Below are 14,581 nucleotides of genomic sequence, written 5' to 3' on the forward strand. Positions count from 1 at the left end.
ATCATGATACATGTAATGTGTTTACAAACACAGAGACGAACATTTACCCAGAACTGTGTGAAGGCCCCATCGCCACCTTAATAATAATTATGGTATTTGTTAAGCGTTTACTATGTGCCAAGCACTGTTCTGAGCCGAGCTTCGGGCGGAGGCCTCGTACGCGCTACCTCAGCCCCTGAAAACCTCACTAACTTGTCCGCCGGGTGACCTTAGGCAAGTCACTTCACTTCTCTGGGTCTCAGATCCCTCATCTGTAAAACGGGGAGTAAGACTGTGAGCCCCGCGTGGGGCAAGGACGGTGTCCAAACTGATTAACTTGTATCTACCCCTGCGCTTCGCACAGTGCTTGGCACACAGTAAGTGCTTAACAAATTGCCTAATAATAATAATAATGATGGCAGCTTTACTTTTTTCAGACTGATGCTACAGCGCCTATCTCCCAGGGACCACCAAAGTCATCGAGAGATACAAGTTAATCAGGTGGGACCCAGTTCCTCTCCCACACGGGGCTCACGGAGAACAGATATTTAACCCCATTGTAAAGTTGAGGAAACTGAGGCCCAGAGAAGTACATTTTGAGTCCCTCCTGTGTGCAGAGCACTGAACTAAGTGTTCGGGAGAGCGCAAATGAGTCGGTAGACATGATCCCTGCCTTCAAGGAGCTTACAGATTAGAAGAGAAGATAGGATTGACATAATTTAGCACTCGGATTTGCTCCCTTTATTTCCCCCTCTCTCAGCCCCACAGCACTTATGTCCATATCCATCATTTATCTATTTATATCAATGACTACCTCCCCCTCTAAACTGTGAGCTTGTCGTGGTCAGGGAAGGTGTCTACCAACTCCATTATGTTTGTTTATATCCCCCCTTCTCTCCCCCTCTAGACTGTAAACTCACTGTGGGCAGGGAATGTTTTCTATTATTGCACTGTCCTCTCCCAAACAGTACAGTGCTCTGCACACAGTAAGCGCTCAGTAGGATTGACTGATTCTCCCAGTTGCTTAGTAAAGTGCTCTGCTCGCACAAAGCGCCCCATAACTACCATCGATGGAAGGATTGAACCTGGCTAGACTCATCAGAGCCTGACCCCACCCGTGGGCTCCAACGGGCACCGAGGTGTGCCCCCGCAGAGCACTGTACTAAGCACTTAGGAGAGTACAGTGTAACAAGAAACAGACACCTTCCTTACAACAAGCCTACAGTCTAGAGTGAGGGAGACAGACATCAATTTGTTGTCTTATGCTGTCGAGTCATGGCTGACCCATAGCGACGCCATGGACACATCTCTCCCCCAACGCCCCGCCTCCATCTGCAGTCGTTTTGGTAAGACATCAATACATGTAAATAAAATGACAGATATGGACATACATAAGTGGTGTGGGGCTGGGAACGGGGGAAGAGCAAAGGGAACAAGTCTTTTGTCTTTGTGCCGAGCAGCTGACGGTCAGCCCGTGCCGCGTTTCAGAAACATTAGCCCTACCGCTGACGGCAAGGAGAAACCCCAGGCCGATTGATTTCGGGATAGGATTTTACCTGTAGTATCTTCCGCTGTTTCAGCCATGGAAAGAGCCTCCCCATTTCTTCTGTACGTCCTTAGAATGAGAAGCAGCATGGCGTAATGGCTAGAGCCCGGGCCTGGGAGTCAGAAGATGGTGGGTTCTAATCCCAGCTCCACCACCTATCTGTTGTATGACTTCAGGCAAGTCACTTCACTTCTCTGTGCCTCAGTTACCTCATCTGTAAAATGGGGATTGAGACTGTGACCCCCGTATGGGACGGGGGCTGTGTCCAACCTGATTTGCTTGTATCCCACCCCAGTGCTTAGTACAGTGCCTGGCACACAGTTCACACTTTAACAAATACACAATTATTATTATTATTATTATTATTAGGATCTTAATGAAACCATGGGAGGAGGATGCCAGTCTTTATCCCCAAGTCAAGTGGTGTTGAGTGAAGATTTTAGGGTCTCAGGTGGGATTTTCCTGGAACTTCTCTCTGGAGTGCTGATTCCGAGTCCTTTTGGATGGCAGATTTATGCATCCTCAATGGATGGTCCATGAAATGGGTCCTGCCTACGGATAAACAACAGATGGCAACTCTGTCTCATCACCGATGATATTTCCGGGCAGAGCACTGTATTAAGCGCTGGGGAGAGTCCAGTGCAACAGAGTTGGCAGACGTATTCCTTGCCCACAACGAGCTTAAAGTCTCCCCCCTTCCATCCTCTCAACAGCAATACCAATACTACAGCCCCAACCACACAGGACTGGGAAAAAAAACTGTGGGATTTGTAAAGCGTTTGCTATGTGCCAAGCACTGTACTAAGCACTGAGGTAGCCTCTTGTCTGCCGTGTGACCTTCGGCCCTCTCCATCTTCACCATCCTTCTGAAATCACATCTCCAGGAGGTCTGCTCTCTTTAATCTCTCATCCTCCCCTCCTCGTTTCCCTTTCCACTCCCACTTAAGCACTTGGGTTCTCACTTACGTACACGTCTTTAAAGTCTGTCCATTTCCTCCGTTCAATTGGAAGCTCCTCCGCCTCTTGTCTGCTGTCTGACTTTGGGCAAGTCACTTAACTTCTCTATGCCTCAGTGACCTCCTCTTTAAAAGGGAGATTAAAAGACTGTGAGCCCCGCGTGGGACATCCTGATGACCCCGTATCTACCCCAGCGCTTAGAACAGTGCTTGGCACATAGTAAGCTCTTAACAAGTACCATCATCATCATTATTAAGACTGTAAGACTCAATCTCATGAGGGATGTGGGGTAGCTTACATTTACCTCAGTGCTTAGTACAGCCCCTGACATGTTGTAAGGGCTTAACAAATGAAAGAATTGATTGAATGGGATGGCTGCCCCGCTTCATGCCTCAGTTTCCCCAGCAAATAAGCAGTAGAATCCAAAGTGGCCGCCTTTGGCTACCCAATTAGTGGTGGGAAGAGGGGACACAGGAGGATGTCGACGATGTAACTGTTGAGAAATGGCCACGGATGGGAGGGGGTTCTCCGTATGCACCCCTAGTCTTCCCAGATGACGGGAGACAACCAACGCGGCCACAACCCCCGTCTGTCTCTGACTCCCCATCTAGACCATCAGCTCGTTGTGGGCAGGGAATATCTGTTCTATTGCCCTCTCCCAGCACTCAGTACAGGGGTCTGTGCACAGTAAACGCTCAATAAATACGACTGACCCACTGACCTATCAGGCCTCTGCCGGGCCTTGCGAATCACCAGCATTGGAGACGGCCCTTAACGATTCCTCTTCTGTTTACCAGGAAACAGCGTCTCCTGGCCCAATCTCAACTCAGAGTCTCCGGCGGAAAGCTTCTCCTTTGTTCTTCGGGTGGCGGGGCTGCTGGTTTATCGGGGGCGTGGTGGTTTGTTTTCAGGGATCCACCTGATGGAATGAATTGCGTTTTGTAATAACAGACATTTCCTCCTGCTGCCGTTTGCACCTTTGGAAAGGAAGGGCCTTATCTGGGCCTGCTGTTCCTCAATCTTTCTGCCGTTCTTTTTAACTTGCGTTGTTTTAAACAAAGATGTTTACTTTCTGTATTAACATGGCATTCGGACCACTTCCCTTTTTCTATCTTTCCCATGAGTGTGGAGGAAACTCCCTCCCAGAACAATAATAATAATGAGTTGTGCAATTCGTGAAGTGCTTACTATGTGCGAGGCACTGTATTAAATGCTTGGAAGCGGCGTGGATAGAACCCGGACCTAGGCGTCTGAAGGACCTGGGTTCTGATCCCGGCTCCACCACGTGCTGTGTAACTTCACTTCTACGAGTCTCAGTTCCCTCATCTGGAAAATGGCGATTAAGACTGAGAGTCCCAGTGCTTAGAACCAAGTAAGGGCTTAACGAGTACCATAATTATTTTTATTATTATTACAAGATCACTGGGGTGCGCCCAAGATGCGGGTGGAAGAGATGAGGTATCGGTGGACTTTAATGTTAATCTTTCCACAGAGAAACACTTCTCGTGCTACATCACCCTAAAACTAAGAGTCCAGTCTTTCTGACCCTTTGATCTGCACACTTGGACTGGCTTCAACGGTCCTACGAGGACCGGAGTTGAAAAAGAATCCCGTTTCCTTGCTTCAGACCTCTCCCTTTCCTCGTAACGACTTCCAAATCCCCCTGACGACCGAAGGCCAAACTCAAATTTCAAGATCCCAAGACCCCGCCCTCTCCGCTCTGGTCAACTCCGTATTACATCACTCTGCCGTTACCTCATTAAAATGCCCAACTAGCCAGCTGGTCTCTCTTCTTTCAGGTTACGGCTCTATCGGGCCGAAACCAAAGGAGTCAAGAAAGCAAGGAGCAAACCCAGGACTCTACCCTTCCAGAGGAGGGGAACTACGATGTCTCTCGAGAGCAGAGTCTAGTCCAAGGCCAAGACTTCGGATTGGAAAAGGTCAGAGTTTGTGTCTTTTACCTCGAGCGTGCCCTCCCAAGTGCTCAGAACAGTGCTCGGCAAATACTCCCAGCTCGTTTCATTCATTCAATCACATTTATTGAGCGCTTACTGTGTGCAGAGCACTGTACTAAGCGTTTGGAAAGTACAATTCGGCAACGGATAGAGACAATCCCTACCCAACAATGGACTCACAGTCCAGAACGGGGAGACAGACAACAAAGCAAGTAGGCATCAATAGCCTCAAAATAGATGAATAGAATTATAGACATATACACAGCATTAATAAAAGAAATAGAATTATACACAAGTGTTGTGGGGTGGGGAAGGGGGTAGAGCAGAGGGAGGGAGTCGGGGCGACGGGGAGGGGAGGAGGAGAAGAGGAAAAGGGGGGCTCAGTCGGGGAAGGCTTCCTAGAGGAGGTGAGCTCTCGGTAGGGCTTTGAAGCGGGGAAGAGAGCTAGTTTGGTGGATGTGAGGAGGGAGGACATTCCAGGCCAGAGGTAGGACGTGGGCCAGGGGTCGATGGCGGGACAGGCAAGAACGAGGATATGTGAGGATGGTAAAGGCACCGGAGGAGCAGAGTGTGCGGGCTGGACTGGAGAAGGAGACAAAGAGAAGGGAGGTGAGGTAGGAGCGGGCAAGGGGATGGACAGCTTTGAAGCCAAGAGTGAGGAGTTTTTGCTTCATGCAAAGGTTAATAGGCAACCACTGGAGATTTTTGAAGAGGAGGGTGACATGCCCAGAGCGTTTCTGTAGAAAGATAATCCAGGCAGCAGAGTGAAGTATGGACTGAAGCAGGGAGAGACAGGAGGTTGGGAGATCAGAAAGGAGCTGATGCAGTAATCCAGTCGGGATAGGATGAGAGATTGTTCCAACAAGTTAGTGGTTTGGAGGGGGAGGAAAGGGTGGATCTTGGCAATGTTGTGACGGTGAGAGCTGCAGGTTTTGGTGACGGATTGGATGTGTGGGGTGAATGAGAGGGCGGAGTCAGTGATGACACCAAGGTTGCGGGCTTGTGAGACACGGGAAGGATGGTAGTGCCGCCCACGGTGATGGGAAAGTCAGGGAGAAGACGACAGGGTTTGGGAGGAGCTCAGTCTCTGGGGGAAGTCTCTGAGGCTGGAGATGTTTGTAAGTGCTTACTATGTGCCAGGCACTGTACTAACCGCTGGGGTGGATACAAGCCAACCAGGTTGGATACAGTCCCTGTCTCACTTGGGGCTCACAGTCTCAATCCCCATTTTCCAGATGAAATTGAGGCCCAGAGAAGTGAAGTTACTTACCCAAGGTCACAGAGCAGCCAAGTGGCAGAGCTGTGATGGGAAAGGGAGTAGAGATACACTTCCTGTCTTCCCTGCCTTGGGCTCCTCCCAACCTGTACTATCCTCTCCATCCTCCCCACAGAGACGAAGCCCACACCTCCTCCAAGAGGCCTTCCCCAATGAAGCCCTCTTCCCCCTCAGCTTGCTCTCCGTTCTGTCTTGTCTAAGCACTTGGATCTGTGACCTCTGAACATTTTCTAGTCACCTCATCCCACAATATTCATACACACATCTTTCAATTATATGTTATAAATTACTTATTCACATTAAGACTGTGAGCCCCACGTGGGACAACCTGCTTCCCCTCTGTCTACCCAGCGCTTAGAACAGTGCTCGGCACATAGTAAGCGCTTAACAAATACCAACATTATTATTATTATTATTATTAGCGTCTGGATCCCCCTCTAGACTGCAAGCTCATTATGGGCAGGGAATCTCCCAAGGGCTCTGCACGTAGTAAGCGCTCAATACCTATCAGTGACGGATTGACTGATTGAAGGCCAGCCCTGTGAAAGGTGGAGAGAGGAGATCCGCGGTGGCCCGTTGCTAGTGGAAGGAAGGATCAGGGTTACTCAGCCCCTTCCCGAGAAGGAAAAACTTTTGTGGCAATCGAGCACAACCACATGCCCCATTTCCAACTTCCACAACAGCCAGCCGCCCCGTCAGCCTCTTCTGATGCATGAAGATTCCTAGATTCCTGCTGCTGCTCCAGTCAGTCAGCGATATTGATTTCTAGACTGTCAGCTCATTGTGGGCAGGGAATGTGTCCGTGTATTGTTGTATTCTCCCACGCGTTTAGTCCAGTGCTCTGCACACAGTAGGTGCTCAATAAATACGATGGAATGAATGGAGTGCCCATCACCATACCTTGTGCTTGGGGGGAAAGTCTGATACTTTGGAAGACACACCTCCTGCCTGCAAGGAGCTTACGGTCTACAGGGGGAGAGAGATATTAAAAAAAAATTACAGTTCTGGGAAATAGAGAATTAAGAATATGCTCAGGACCGTTTGACCTCTGGATGGTACAGAAAAGGCTGCTACAGAAGGGGCGGGCCCATTAATGGGGAGCCTACTGATTTATCGTTTTTCCGGTAATCGTTTTTCCGGTACTTGATAAGCCCTTACTGTGTGTCAAGCACTGTTCTAAGCACTGGGGTAGATACACATCTATCGGGCTGGACGCAGACTCCTGTCCCACATGGGGCTCACCGTCTCAAGGTGAAATGGTGTGGCTTAGTAGATAGAAAGAACATGGGCCGGGGAGTCAGAAGGATCTGGATCTAATCCTGCCTCTGCCACTTGTCTGCGATGTGATCTTGGGCCAGTTGTTTCACTTCTCTGGACCTCAGTTCCTTCAGCTGGAAAATGGGGATTAAGACCGTGGGACCCCTGTTGGACGGGGACTGTGTCCAACCCAATTACCTTGTATGGACCCCAGTACTTAGTACAGTTCCTGGCACATAGTGAGTGCTTAACAAATACCACAGTTATTAAGGAGGAGGGAGTAGGAGTTAATCCCCATTTTGGAGTTGAGGTAAGTGAGGCAAGTCAAGCAACTTACCCCAGGTCCCACACAGCGAGCAATCGGCAGAACCAGGATTAGAACTCAGATTCTCTGATACTCCGGCCTGTGTTACTTCCATTACGTCACACTGCTTCTATTTAGGAAGGGATGTGAGACCTTCAGGCAAATCTAATGCCTCAGCCTTCAAATTCAAAGGCCAAAAGAGGCACAGGACATTCTAGAGCCTTCCCGACAGCAGAGGAGCCTGAGGCAGGGCTGAACTTTGAAACCACTGGTGAGAGGAAGTGACCAGAGTGTCCGTATAAAGACGTTCACACCGACATCCGCTCTAAAATGTGAAGGGTGGAACCGCCATCTGATTCTAGACAGGAAACTCACCGTGGGCAAGGAACAGGTTGTGAGAAGCAGCGTGACTCAGTGGGTAAAGCCCAGGCCTGGGAGTCAGAAGGACCTGGATTCTAACCCCGGCTCCGTCGCGTATCTGTTGTGTGACCTCGGGCAAGTCACTTCTGGGCCTCAGTGCCCTCATCGGGAAAATGGGGGTGAAGAGTGTGAGCCCCATGTGAGTCAGGGACTGTGTCCAACCTCATTAACTTGTATCATCCCCAGTGCTTGGAACAGTGCTTGGCACATAGTAAGCACTTAACAAGTAGCATAATTTTTTTTTTTTTTAGACACGAGGGGTGAGACCAGCCAACCAATTCTAGACCGGAAGCTCTTCGGGGGCAGGGAATGTGTCGGCCAACTCTGTTATATCGGACTCTCCCAAGCGCTTAGTACAGTGTTCTGCGCACAGGAAGCGCTCAATATATATGATTGAATGAATTCACTGACCAGGGACTCCCAAGCGAGCACCACCAGCCGAGGTCCAGAGAGAGCCGGGATGGAGGAACCGATACAAGGGAAGTGAAACGGGTTGATTCCTTCCACCTCATTTGGAATTCGACACGAATTCCTGACCGAGCTGTAATATTTTTAGAACCGCTGCATCGGGTTTCAAAATAAATAAGAAAGTGTTTTCCATTCTTTGGGTTAATTTCATCCGTTTCAACACGATTACTTGACATGTTGCTTGACTGAGGAGTTTCATGCCTGCCCTAGTCTCTTTCAGTAGTAGAACACAATCCAGCTGGGTAACGTGGGAACCATCAATCAGGGAGGGCTATTGACTGAGCGCCTGGGAGAGTACACTAGAGTTAGTAGGCATGATCTCTGCCCCCTAGGAGTTTACAATCTGGAGAGGGAGATGGACCCTGAAGTAATTTAGAGCTAAGAGTAAGCTCGTTGTGGGCGGGGAATGTGTCTGTCGTTATACTGTACTCTCCCAGGCGCTTAGTACAGTGCTTTGCACACAGTAAATGCTCAATAAATACGACTGAATGAATGAAAGGGAAAAGGGCAGTCTTTAAAGAGCTAGCACTTAAGGGATAGGGAAGGTTAGATATTTCCGTACATCCGTGGGAGGTCGTGAGTACTCAGAATGTAAATGTGGCCTGATCCTGGCTCTGCCTCTTATCTGCTGCGTGACCTTGACTAGACCACTGGACTTCTCTGGGCCTCAACTTTCTCATCTGTAAAATGGGGAGTCAATACCTGCTCTCCCTCCTAGAGAAGCAGTGTGGCATAATGGATAGAGCCCAGGCCTGGGAGTCAGAAGGACCTGGCTTCTGATCCCGGCTCCGCCACTCGTCCGCTGGGTGACTTTGTGCAAGTCACTTCACTTCTCTAGGCCTCAGTGCCCTCGTCTGCAAAATGGGGATGAAGACTGTGAGCCCCACGTGGGACAGGGACTGTGTCCAACCCAATTTGCTTATATCTACCCCAGCGCTTAATAATAATAATAATAATGTTGGTATTTGTTAAGCGCTTACTATGGGCCGAGCACTGTTCTAAGCGCTAGGGTAGTCATAGGGGAATCAGGTTGTCCCACGTGGGGCTCACAGTCTTCATCCCCATTTTACAGATGAGGTAACTGAGGCCCAGAGAAGTTAAGTGACTTGCCCACAGTCACACAGCCGACAAGTGGCCGAGCCGGCATTCAAACTCATGACCTCTGACTCCAAAGCCCGTGCTCTTTCCACTGAGCCACGCTGCTTCTCTAATACAGTGCCTTGCACATAGTAAGCATTTAACAAAGACCACAATTATTATTATTAGGCTGTGAACCCCATGTGGGACAGGGACTGGGTCTGACCTGATTATCTTGTATGTACCCCAGCACTTAGTATAGTGTATGACAAACAATAAGTACTTAACAAATACCACGAATATCATTAATACGGTACAAGCGGGGACAACACTCCCGGCATACATTTTCCTGTCTTAGAGGGTCCTTTCCCACACATTTAGTACAGAAGACGGCACCTAGTGAGCACTCACTAAAATGCTACTCCTGCATTTTCCTTTTTTACAATATTAAGCACTTACCGAGTGTCAACCGGTAAGACTTGTCCCCAGTGGTATAGCAGACGGGTGGTGGAGCCCATATTAGAACCCAGGTCACCTGGCTCCCCGGCCTTTGCTCTTTCCACTGGGTCACGCAGCTATTCTCCCCCTCTAGACTGTGAGCTCGCTGTGGGCAGGAATGGGTCTGTTATTATATTGTACTCTCCCAAGTGCTTAGTAGAATGCTTTGCACACAGTAAGCGCTCAATAAATAGGATCGAACGAATGACTAGTAAACGTTTGATTAATGGACGTTACATACTAGTGACGGTGTTTTGGGTGACGAATGTGAAATCTAAAGCCAGCGAGGGTTCCAGGTTCAGATAAAGTGCAGGAGGAGGAGGGGGTAGGTATGGGGGTGGGAGGAGAGGAAGAGCATATAATGTTGGCTCGAAAACAGTGCCACGGAGGTGTGGAGAACCGCCAGGCCCTTCCAGAGGGAAGGAAAACAGCAGATTGACACATTCCACGAGCTTCTACCCAGCTTTCAAAACGTTTCAACACCTGCTCTCTCCCCAAGAAGCCAGGTCCATCCGTGAACAAACAAGTGAGTCATGGCCCTGGGGACCAGGGAAGGTATTCCTGGGGAGATACGCCTTCTCACCAGGAACCCTTTGAAGGCTCTCACCAAAACCCGGGACAGAACCTCCCCTGGCCTCAGAAACGCTTACCGGAGAAGGGGAAATTCTAGAGGGAAAAACAGGACATATATTATGTTCTTAAGAGCCTAAATAAATCCATTCCCGATGTAGGTGGAGAACATGGTAATTACATTACCAAATGGTGCCTTCAACCGCCTCAAGTGGAGACTTGAAAAGGCATACGGGGGGGCGGGAAAGGAAGTCTTGGACCTTGGCTCCCTCTCGGACCACCTGTTCAGCGACGGGCCGGGCTCAGCGCCCAGCTCCGCCTGTCCCGAGGTGAGAGTGGAAAGCCGACCTGGGGCGAAGCGCCCGCAGATCCTGGCCTGGCCCCGGGTCGACCGGGAACCCCGCTTTCAATTGGTGGCCATGTTGGAAAGGCCGAGGGTGCCCGTGAAATCGTCCCGCCTCAAGTATGTGTGGGATGGGATCTTTTCTCGCCCTCCCGCCCCCAGGCCGGTCCTAAGATGGCCCTGGAGCCTTTAGCCTCAGAAGGACCACTGTGGTGGACAACTGGCCACCTCAGACCGAGCCCACGCTCAGTTGGGGCCGTTTGGAAATGGACCGGTGTGCCTGTCCCGGTGCTGATGAGGATGTTCAGTGGGAGACTGGTGGGAGGTCACCCTCTGCCCCTTCTTCCTGAGCTTACATTTCCACCATAACCCGAACAAACGTGTGCTAAATGGCAGACAGTTGGTGGTTCATGCCTACCCTTATTATTACTGATAATAATAATGTTGTATTTGTTAAGCACTTAACTATGTGCCAAGCACTGTTCTAAGCAAAGAGGTAGATACAAGGTCGGATGCAGTCCCTGTCCCTCATGGAGCTCACAGTCTTCATCCCCATTTTACAGATGAGGGAACTGAGGCCCAGAGAAGTGAAGAGACACTTCTGTGTGCTCAAGGTCCCACACCAGACTTGTGGCAAAGGTGGGATTATTCATTCATTTGATCGTATGCAGAGCACTGTACTAGGTGCTTGGGAGAGCACATTACAACAATAAGCAGACACATTCCCTGCACACAACCAGCTTAGGGATTAGAATCTACTTCACCTGACTTCCAGGCCCGTGCTCTTCCCACTAGACCACACTACTCTCTTTTGAAAGCGAGTGTGCTTTGATGACAGTACTTGTGAATAAGGGTCACTAGCCCTCTCTCCCCTGGAACTGAGCTTTTCCTTGGTTTATTGTGGTCCCGCAGAACAAAGCTTCACGATTGAGCTTGCTGTGTGACCTCGGGGACGTCTCCACCTCTCTGGGCCCCGTTTCCCTCACCTCCTAACAGAAGCAGGGTGTCCTAGTGGAAAGAGCCTGGACCTGGGAGTCAGAGGAACTGGGTTCTAAGCCCGGATCCACCACTAGCCTGCTGTGTGACCTTAGGCGAGTCATATCACTTCTCCCCCCTTCTAGACTGTAAACTCGCTGTGGGGAGGGAATGTGTCTACCACTTTGTTGTACTGTACCCTCCCAAGGCCCCGCTCAGGGTCACACCTGGAGAGTTTCCAGTACTCTACCAGTTTTGACTATGGGAGGGAGAGTCAAGAAGAAGCATATCCATTCCATTCCTAGCTTGGGCAGTGGCTCGCGAATGGCAGGCCATCTGCTACAAGTCAAAACTCCCCTTTGCCGGGCAGCAGTGGCATGGGAGAGAGGCGAGGTTAGAGACTCAAATTTACTGTGCGGAAGGAGGCGATGGTAAACCGCTTCTGGATTTTTACCAAGAAAAGTCTACGGATCCACTACCGGAACGATTGCGAATGGAGGTGGAGCGCTCTGGGATAGATGTGTCGGAGACGACTCGACGGCATAAGACAAGAGAAGACCCTCCCAAGCAGTTCTCTGCACTCAATAAGCGCTCCATAAATAGGAATGATTGATCAGCACATGCTTCTACCAACTCGGTTGCATGGTACTCTCCTATGCGCTTGTGCAGAGCTCTGCATGCAGTAAGTGCTCAATAAATACAACTGATTGATTGATGAGCACATGCCCGCCTCTCTCGGAGAGCCTCCAGGCAGGGGGCTCGGAGCCGGAGATCAAAAAAGTCTTGCTGACGTCTCGGGGCTGGCTGCCTATCCTCACTCGCACACATCCCCTCCTCAAGTACAGCTTCCTCTCTCCCAAATACCTTTTCTCCCTTGAGCTCTTTGGGATTGTGGGGGGCCAGGAGCCTGTTCTCTGCCAAAGCCTAGGGAGGACCCGGGGAGCCTCTTTAGACCAGAACCAGTTCGAGGGGGGATTCAAAGGCTGGTGTTCCCCCATCCCCCAAAACAGGCTCAGAGCCAAGTTCTGGATGCACTGAAAACTCCCGCCGTGTTCTACATCCCAGGAAAGAACAAGAACTGGGATATTTCTGGGCCATGACAAACATTCGCTTATTCTTTAACTCAATTTCTCCCTGTGCCTTCTGGCTTTAAGTGCACACACATTTTTTTTTTAATACAGTAGAATACTGAAAAACATCATTTAGAATACCTTAAGAGCACCAGCTGCTGCTCAAGGCAGGCCTCTTGTACTGAATTCTCAAAGCTCTAGGCCTAGGACAGGATCAGGACAGGGTGTCCAAGACATAGCCTGCCAGGGAAAACCCATTTGTCCCGATTTTCCTTGGCTGAATTGTTCCTCTGTCTCAACCCAACCCATTCCAGGTGTCCCTCTTCCCCAATCCACAAATTTATCTACCCAGAGTTTAGTACACTGCCTGGCACATAGTAAGTGCTAAACGACCACCATTAAAAAAAAAAAGTACACACCATTAAAAAAAAAAAAAATTGCCATAGCCAGCCCAAGATAGCATCCACCTTCCCCGCTCCACTTTCCATTGTGCAACCGATTTAGATTTCTTTCCGTATTTGCTTGCCTCGAAATATTTTCATGGAAAAAGACTTCAAGTCTGCCCTTTTAACTCCCGACAGTTTCGCGTTGAGCTGTTTCCCCAGTGCTGATTTTTGGAATTCCCATTAGGCTTTCCCAAACTGGCAGCTGACGGGAAATGATTCACGAGAACACCGACTCAAACCTTTGGCCGAGAAAACCTTTTCAACCTGCTTTTCGGTATAGAAAATGTCAGGTTTGGGCAGAGAGGTTGATTTCAGCAAGTTCAGAATAAAAATCTTTTCTGTTTTAAGTGGGAAGGAAGTCTGTTCTGAAATGTGTTAAGCTGAGATGCGTGACTCCCAAATATATATATATTTAGTTGTTGTGAGTTTAGCATTCTCAGAATATTTTTAGATGGTCAAGCTCTTATTACCCAACTGGGAATGCTTCCAGCTCTCAATGGCTTTAGGCAAATATTTAAAAGAGGTTCAACTGATCCCGTAGCTTTGACTTGAAACGCTCAACAAAGCCACTATTTAAAAAGCAGAGAGTTTTCTAACTGTATCTATTTCAGAATAAAATCCTTTTCAAATGTCTTTTCAAACAGGCTTCCCCCACCCACCGATAAAGTTACGGCGCTCCTTTTATTCCACTGTTTGGCCAAACCCCTGCCAACAACCACAAACCACCCAGGTCTATCGATGGTGTGTACTGGGTGCTTACAGCACGCGGGACACTGTAGTAAGTGCTCGGGAGAATTCAACAGAGTTAGGAGACATTCGGGACACGTCACCCTCCCCCCTCTCAGAAAACTCCAGTGGTGGCCCATCCACCTCCTAATCAAACAAAAACTCCTCGGCATTGGCTTGAAATCCCTCCATCGCCTTGCCCCCTCCTATCGCACCTCGCGTCTCTCCTTCTACAACCCAGCCCACACACTTCGCTCCTCTGATGTCAACCTTCTCACTGTGCCTCCATCTCACCTGTCTCGCCACTGACCCTTGGCCCACGTCCTGCCTCTGGCCGGAATGCCCTCCCTCCGCAAATCCGACAGTAAATGACTCTCCCCCTCTTCGAAGCCTTACCGAAGGCCCATCTCCTCCAAGAGGCCTTCCCAGACTAAGCCCCACTTTTCTTCATCTCCCACTCCCTTCTGCGTCTCCCTGACCTGCTCCCTTTGGTCTTCCTCCCTCTCCATCCCACACCGCTGACGTCCATATCTGTCATTTTATTTATTTGTATTGATGTCTGTCTCCCCACTTCTAGACTGTGAGCTTGTCACTACTATTGTATTGTACTTTCCCAAGCATTTAGTCCAGTGCTCTGCATTCAGTAGGTGCTCAGTAAATACAACTGAATGAATGAATGAATGGGGGAATCTCAGGGCCGAGGAATGCGGCAAA

The 14,581-nt window shown here is 49.5% G+C and overlaps 1 long non-coding RNA gene across 1 annotated transcript; it reads left to right on the top strand.

Annotated features, from left to right (window-relative positions):
* Positions 1-338: 338 nt before the first annotated feature.
* LOC114816446 lies at positions 339-8,296 on the top strand. The gene is made up of 3 exons (XR_003764222.1): positions 339-480; positions 4,282-4,422; positions 7,946-8,296. It is a non-coding gene; the product is annotated as an uncharacterized LOC114816446 (long non-coding RNA).
* Positions 8,297-14,581: the final 6,285 nt, after the last annotated feature.

This window comes from Ornithorhynchus anatinus, chromosome 14 (assembly GCF_004115215.2).
Source record: "Ornithorhynchus anatinus isolate Pmale09 chromosome 14, mOrnAna1.pri.v4, whole genome shotgun sequence".
Lineage (NCBI taxonomy): Eukaryota > Metazoa > Chordata > Mammalia > Monotremata > Ornithorhynchidae > Ornithorhynchus > Ornithorhynchus anatinus.